Source organism: Vanessa cardui, chromosome 26, assembly GCF_905220365.1.
Source record: "Vanessa cardui chromosome 26, ilVanCard2.1, whole genome shotgun sequence".
Classification (NCBI taxonomy): domain Eukaryota; kingdom Metazoa; phylum Arthropoda; class Insecta; order Lepidoptera; family Nymphalidae; genus Vanessa; species Vanessa cardui.
In genome coordinates, this window is record NC_061148.1 from 9785011 (window position 1) to 9793201 (window position 8191).

General features: G+C 34.3%; 1 long non-coding RNA gene across 1 annotated transcript; it reads left to right on the forward strand.

Annotated features, from left to right (window-relative positions):
• Positions 1-5468: 5468 nt before the first annotated feature.
• On the forward strand, positions 5469-7194 carry LOC124540863. Its single transcript, XR_006967175.1, has 3 exons — positions 5469-5504; positions 6463-6575; positions 6866-7194. It is a non-coding gene; the product is annotated as an uncharacterized LOC124540863 (long non-coding RNA).
• Positions 7195-8191: the final 997 nt, after the last annotated feature.

Sequence of the window (8191 nt, forward strand, 5' to 3'; positions counted from 1 at the left end):
ACGTCTTACGATGACGTGTCATTTTGACACGTTGTCGCAAATCGGATTCGGACACTTGCGGACATTTCGAGTTCCTTCTTATAGAATAACTCTACAGTTCACAGTGCTTGTAGTTTCACTTCTTCCAAATTACAACATATGATATATCCTCTCATTTTTCAATCAAAATCCATAATTCAATGTCAAATTCATAGATAATCTTTACTACAGTTACTTATAACAATTTCAAACCAAAATTATTATTTTTATTTTTTATAATTCTATGACCTGGGAGTCATACAACCCTCAGTGCAGCAAAAATATTCCTCCCAAAGTGTAATAATAAATAATTGTTTATACATATTTACATTTAAGCAATCGTGATTTAATCTATGAAGACATGGTTTTCTTAGTAGTTTTCCTAGTAGTCTTTTTTAAGAGAGATTATTACGTACACAACGAAACATATTAGGTAGTTTACAATATTTATAACATGTACTGACATTCAATATGAATTTATTACTTAAACATTAGTTCAAATTTAAAAATAATTATAAAACATACAAGCACGCTAGTCAGAGAGAGCAATAGAGACTTCATAAAGAGACAAACGTATTTATGCTTTGATTTATACAAAGAGAATATTAATAAAGATGAACAATGGAATTACAGTAAACAATAAGTAATTATTTTTGAGTTCATAATCTATATTGAAGTGTGCAAAACAAAATAAAACATGATAGTTTATGTAATATAGTTATATATTGTTATTTAATATAAATAGAAATATAAAATTCAAACTTATGAGTTTTATACGATAATAAAAATACGTGAAATTTAAAATGCTGAATATATTTTTACAAATTATTAAAACGACGTTATATATTTTTTTTATTGTTTTCCTCGTGTTAAACAAAAATACGTGCGTGTGCGTGACTTTACATGCTGCGCGCGATTTGTCTTACGAATTGTAAATATACAGTGTGGTCTCTGTAGAAACCCCGTGGAATACCCTACGACTTCGGAATTGCGGTCATTATCTTTTGCATTTATTTATTTAAATACCAGCCACGCTATAAAATAATGTATGTATACTGAATTGAGTTAACAGAACGCGGCATCCCCATTACAATGAAAACACACATCACTCTCGATCAGGAGTCAGGACATGATAAAAATGGCTTGACTTTATCTTCTCATAGATAATCCTCAATGTCTAGGAATGCGCCTCAACTGTATATCTGCAAATCGCATACCCATCCCCGAATCTAGTCGTTGAAAATTTAATTTTATAAATCAGTAAATGAATTACGCCTTATTCTACCGGCAGCATGTCATTACATAGTATGGAACAAAATACCGCTGTCTGTACCCATTCGTGCTGAGATATTTAAAATTACGCATCGGATTTTGATGCGGTATTTTTTATAAATAAATTATTTCGAGAGGAAGATTTTAACTGATAATTTTAGAAGTTTCTAAAGTGTTGTTAAAAAAAACCAAATTGTTTAGTATTTTAGTATCAGCATTATACCCGTGCGGAGCCGGGGCTGGTCGTTAGTTAGTAATAAAAAATAATATAGGATGCATTAAAATAAGCGAATAATATCTAAACAGGTCGTTTTATTAGTCTAACAAAGTATCATTAAAACAGAACATCATCACCAAACACACGTCACAAATCCCTTGGACGCGAATAGCCGCTGGTCGACAGGTGTCCCGTAGTCACGCGCAGAAGTCAGTGTCCGGCGGTCGCAGGTGTGTCGGGCCGCTGCTGGCGCTACGTCTCGCACCAGCAGTTGACATTAGCGAAGCTCCCGCAGTGCCCTCCCCTGTAGCCGCGCCTCTTGCACTCGGCGTTGCAGTTCGAGGTGTAGTTGACGGCGCCCCACACGCAGCTGCCGATGAGTTTGTCCGCCTCGACGGCGTTCTTCGGAGACGAAACGATCACCAGGAACGTGACGCAGACCAACAGCAACATTGAATTTTTCATCTTGACGGACTCGAGGAGTATATCGCGCTGGTGAGGGTGAGAACTGACACTTCGGTGAGGAGACTCGAGCTCAGACTGTGTCCGAGGTGGCCGCGCGCCGCGCTTATATCGATAGAAACGGGTTTAACCCGCGGGCCAACCCAACAAAAACAAATGAGTTTCTATTAGTTAATGCACGCTAATAGTAACTACAGCGGAGGGCGTGTCAACGTGATCTGTTATAAACATAATATTTAAAAATTGGAAATCTACATTTCATTTATTTATGATATTATAATTATAAGTAAATTGTGTGTATTTTAAAAGTCACTAATGTACAACTAAATATAACCGTCTCGTATTTTGACAGGAAGGGAGAACATAACCCATTTCCAATCCCTTTTACTGCAGATATTTTATAGATTTTCTATATTACGATTTGGCTCTAACATTTCTTTTATTCGAGGTATCTTTTATTTCTTATTTCGATACTAAAATAAGCTTTGTTTCTAGTTAGTTATGTGACATTTCACACATTTATTCGTTTCAAGCAACCCTGAATCTAATAACAGAGCAACATCTACGTGAAAATGAATACCTTAAAGAAATTAACGATTAATATTAGAAGTTCCTCTCGGCTTACAATGGTTTGTACTTGTAATAAAATGTACATTACAAAAATTCATGTTATATTTCTCCCTAAGTGCGACTTACAAAGGACCCATGGTTTGTTCGACTACAGTATCTTGTCTGGACAGGTCAATTGAAACGAATACAAAAATATTCATTGAAATCAAACGCACTTGACACTTGTATCATGTATAAAAATGTAAATACAAATGTTTCTTTTACTCGTGCGAACTCAAACTTTATTTCAATGTTAAGAATTTATATTTTGTAAATATTTCCAATTAGTGAAAAGATACCAATTGCTTCTAGATACCGCGACCTACATATGACTATCACGATATGATAGCGAGACAAAAGTAAGATTCTATCTCAGTGTAAATACTGTGACCCGATTACATTGTCATACCACTGTCGGCTTCTTAGGTGACGATCGCCGCAGCGCCGTTTTATGTAGAAATACATAAATAGGAACATATAATATTTGTATACAACAGCTGTTATACATACATAATAAGAGATATGGTGCGTGACATCAGTCGACTCAACGTGACACATGTTGATAATCGCTGAATATTTGACTTTTGATTAACTAAATACGTATATATTGTAAGCATTCAAAACGAAAGTTGTATTAAAATATCAATCTAAATAAATTTAAATTTTTAAACCATAAACATTCTTATCGAATCGTAGGTGCGATTGAATATTTATCGTATTTTAATCTATACCTTTAATAAAATTAGAGTGTCTGTTTGTAATATTATAATAACCACGTTTTACTAATTGTATATGTATATATAAAAAATAAAATAAAAAAATATGTATATATAACATTTTATACAGTTTTTGTTTGTTCAAGCTAATATCTTGAACGATTGGACCGATTTTCACTGGGAGATAGCCGATGAAAGATGAAAGAGTAACGTAGGTTATTTTTTTTAGAACTATTAATGAAATAATAATACAGTCTCACAGCAATACCAAAATACTGTCCAGTCGCTTATTTAATTCTTAATTTCTAAGTGAATACTGCATTAGCCGCGTCAAGCGGTTTCTCCGAAGCGACGGTTAATACGTGCGGGTCGCTTCACAATACGTCGCGCTAGGCCGGTGACGCGCGGCGCCCTGTGTACATACTGTAAAACGCATTAATGCATCATTACATCTAATAGACGTTGTAATAAATGTAATTATTGTAATCTACGTATATTAATTATGAGTTAATGAAGTTGTATTGAGCTTGTGCGGCTTATTGTATGCTTTGATTTATTAGTAAGCCTTACTTAATGGCCCTAATTATATACTTACACGTAAAAATTATAATAGTTATTGTACAAATGACCGCTCGGAGTAGTGGTAGTAATGTTGTATTTCCCTTTGAATCGCAATTACTTTGGGGCAAAATATGAACCATGTGTTTTTGTTTAGGGTTGTACTGCACCAAAGTCTAAGTACAAATAGGACACAGATGTAATTCGGAATTATACGATTAGAAACGAATATTTGGTTCGTTCGTTCGCTCCAGCGCTATCCTCGGCTCCAGAAGATCCATGTAATTATTGCTCCAAGTGTCAGTACACGTGGAAACCGGCCCAATGTTAATTAAATAATCCAATAACTAATTATACAATTAACATAACTCAGATTATATTTCTTTTAATTCCCAATTACACACAGTTAGTTCAATATTTTCATTTCTGTCAGCAGACCTCTTGAATTTTTTCTTATAATTTTCCTTGTGTCACGCCTCTTTTTCTTAGCAACAGCACTAATGTTTCACAAAGGGACTACTTATGTTGAAGTCTTATCTTGTTTCGTATGTCTAGTAAATATAAGGCCTCAGATTCCGGGTTCTTCCTTCGAAAAGTTCTTAGTAGTGGTGGACCCTGGAGTCCTGAGTTAGAAGTGGACACTCTCGTGCCTCGGAAAGCACGCAATGCTGTTCGCCCGGCGCGAGAACTCTTTCTCACGTCTTGTACGCTATAATTTCTTCTGATTATTTAACCAGTATCCCTTGAGAGTTGTCGACGAGCCCGAAATCACTCAGGACCTCATCATCGAGATTATCAATGTTTTAATTTTATTCATTGACATGATGCAGTTAGTTTTCATTTTCATTCCATCGATATGTAACGAATAGCGGCCACGGGAGCGGTTGAACAAAAATAAACTCGATACTTAATCATAGTTAGATTCGAATATTAATAATATTTCAATAATATATAAAAACATGTTATAATTTAAATGAAAAAGCCTTTTCTATTCTCCTTTAACGAGAGCGAATCTGGTGCGAGGCCCTACGTTGTCATGCTAATGAATATATTACATTTTATAAAATAATAACATCTCAAGTTATTGTTACCTCCGCATAATATATAAGACGCAGTAATTTAATCTTAAATCACAGTCAAACAAACCCGCCAGCAAAGATGGTGCGCGTGTACTCCGGTCTCTCAGCCTTCGCTCTCTCGTCGCTTGTCATTTTCATGGTGAGTGGAGCTATCGTGAGATATCTGGTAGGCAGATATAGCAGCAGTTCCCGGGTCGCGGCCCCGAAAGAGCTTTTTAACAAGAAACTCTTAGAATCGGTCAAGGAAAAGATATTTTTTATGTTGTAAAATACGTGAATAGGGCAAGTGAGCCACCATCTTCGGCCACCGAAGACGGTAAAGCACTGCTGCTTAGCAGTTGAATACATCAGCCATGAGTGGGTGCTATGTTCCCACCCAGTTAAGGCACAAAATAAAGCGTAAACATCTGTGTTTATTTCTTGTGACGAATAATCGGTACTGAAATTAAGGAACGTATTTGAGTTTTGCACTTTTGTTTTGACTATTCATAATTTTAATGACATGCAATCAACAACTCCTTATATGAAAATATCTTTGTTACAGATGAGTGTCTGCGTGGAGTGTCAGATGGAGTAAGTTCTGTACCGTCTAAGGCAAATCGATTTAATGCGACATGTACACATTTTATTAATTTTGAAGTGTCATCGGACAGCGTAAAGGGAGTCCCAACAAAAACATTTCCATGTAAAATTTTGCCAAGATAAGATCATGTGACTAGTACAGTCAAAAATTATTATAATAAATAAATGTTTACTTCATCAATAAACAACACAGTACAATAACATAACAAAGGTTGACTTGTTCTTTTGAGTGCCAAGAATTAAAATAAATTTAATACTAAAAAATTAAGAATAATCTTATTGATTAAAACCTTATATTTTATTAATTTGAATATTCAACAAAATAATTTATTTTTGGACAAACTTTACCGTGAATTGATATAACTTATACGTATTTATACAAATCCTATGGAGGACTTGTTTTTATGTAAGTTTTAATATAAACTGATCTCGCTACGTATATAGTCACACTGTCGCCGCCCTCGCCAAACAACCAGGCTTTGTGTCGTGTAATAGTTTGAAGGCTGATTGATTCAGTGTCAATAGAGACAAGGGGCGGGAACACGATATCTACAGCAGCGACACGATGTACACGACGCGCTTCAGGGCCGAGATTACACACGTAATCCAGCCTCTATCTTGCAAAATTCCTATGAAGGTTTAATAAATAACAATATGCTAACGCCACGCAAGGGCGTAGTCATTAATCAGTCCTATGATTAATTAGGACGAGGTGTCAGTCAATGATCGACATTATTATTACATATTACTATTAATGTTTGTACGAGTGCGTGTGGATGGTAAAGACCGTGTTATTTAGCCGTAATTTCTGACTTCCGGCATTGAAATTCAATCTAAGTAAAAGAATAACTGCTGAGTTTCGGGACAATAAATACAACTAGTCTCTTTATTGTCCTTACACTGAATTGATAGTGTTTAAAATAAGAAATTTATCTCGTTCTATATTCAGGATGGCGAGCAATGCGAGCGCGCTGTCGTCGCTGATAACCACCCACCTCGAGCACACCATCGACAACCTGAGCTCCTTCACCAACATCATCTCAATGCTCAGCGGAGTGGCCGGTCTGTATTGCCAGTACTCTCAGTTCTCCCCTCGGATTTACTTATATATATAAGTGATTATGTGGTATAATTATTTTACATATTTACATAAATGTTAATCAAATTAAAAATATTAAACTTTTGTTTATAACCTAATGGAACATATATAATTACATATTTGGAAATAATTGGTGTACTTTTAATTTATCCTATACAGTTCGAATTCTGTTCATTATTAAATATTGTTTTTTTTTTTTGGTATCGTCTAAATTATTATATTTGTGTAATCTAATATGCAATCTTGATTTCAGGTCTCGGTTAGATGACGACATCTCAACATTTAAAGAATCAAACAAAACCAAAAATGAATTGTGAAAATACTATCACAATTAATATAATTTCTTAAAAAACAATGTTCCACTGCCTTTCTGTTAAGACTATAAAATAATAAAAACTGTAAATAAAACCATTGAGAGTATTTTATTTTAAACTACATGACATATTACGAAGCGAGTTTGAACTACACAGTGCATTCCCTCTTTCGAAGACGACATCATTGTTTAGCTGATCAACGCCTCAACGACCATTCCCTATTGGCAGCTGACAACATCTACTTCGATCTGAAGAGTAAATTAAGTAAATCCGATAACGTAATCTAATACCACAAATCTGTGTGTTCTATAGTTGACGACCTCCATGGTCGAGCGGTGTGTACACCGGTTTTCATGGGTACGCCACTCTGAGGTCCCGGGTTTGATTCCCGGCCGAGTCGATGAAGATTACCATTAGTTTTCTATGTTGTCTTGGGTCTGGGTGTTTGTAGTACCATCGTTACTTCTGATTTCCATAACACAAGTGCTTCAGCTACTTACATTGGGATCAGAGTAATGTATGTGATGTTGTGTCATATTTATTATATTTATTATTATTATTATTATTTATTTATAGTTACAATACATTTATCATTATTTTATAAAAGCAGTGATCTCCGCAAATAAATCCTTTTGGAGCAAGATATCCGATGTTTTTTTTTTGTAATACCATTCCGCAGATATTTTAACTTTACGATTACTGAATTAAAATTATTTGTAAAAATATTTTCGAAAAAAGTCATTATTCAGTACAGCATTATACAAATGTTAAAAATAGCGTGGAGCTTATACTTGTTGACACTAATAAATATAATTTGATTAACATAAACAATGATTTAAAATGGCTTGTAAAGCCTACCTGAAAATAAAGAATATTTTAATTTTGAGTATGTAGCAGACTACACTACTAACATTTCTAAAAGGAATAAAATATTTAATCAAATTATTTTTATAACTATTTAGTGATAACTTTGAAGTCGGTGTTATTTTTTAGGAAAAATATTTTATTTTACTTTTTTGTGTTATTTTCTCAAAATAAAAATTAAAAGTTCTTATGTAACAAATGGTTATTTGTTGATATTTTCAAAAAGCGGGCCTGGTTCTGGAGCATGACATACTAAACAATAACATAACAAGAGAAATGTTTAGTGAACCTGTACTTCTCTTTATATAAGCTATAGCATACGAAGAGGAGTACAAAATAGGGTTGTTGAGGAAGTGATTATGAGGAAGAGGAGGAGGAAGAGGATTTGTCGAACGCAAATT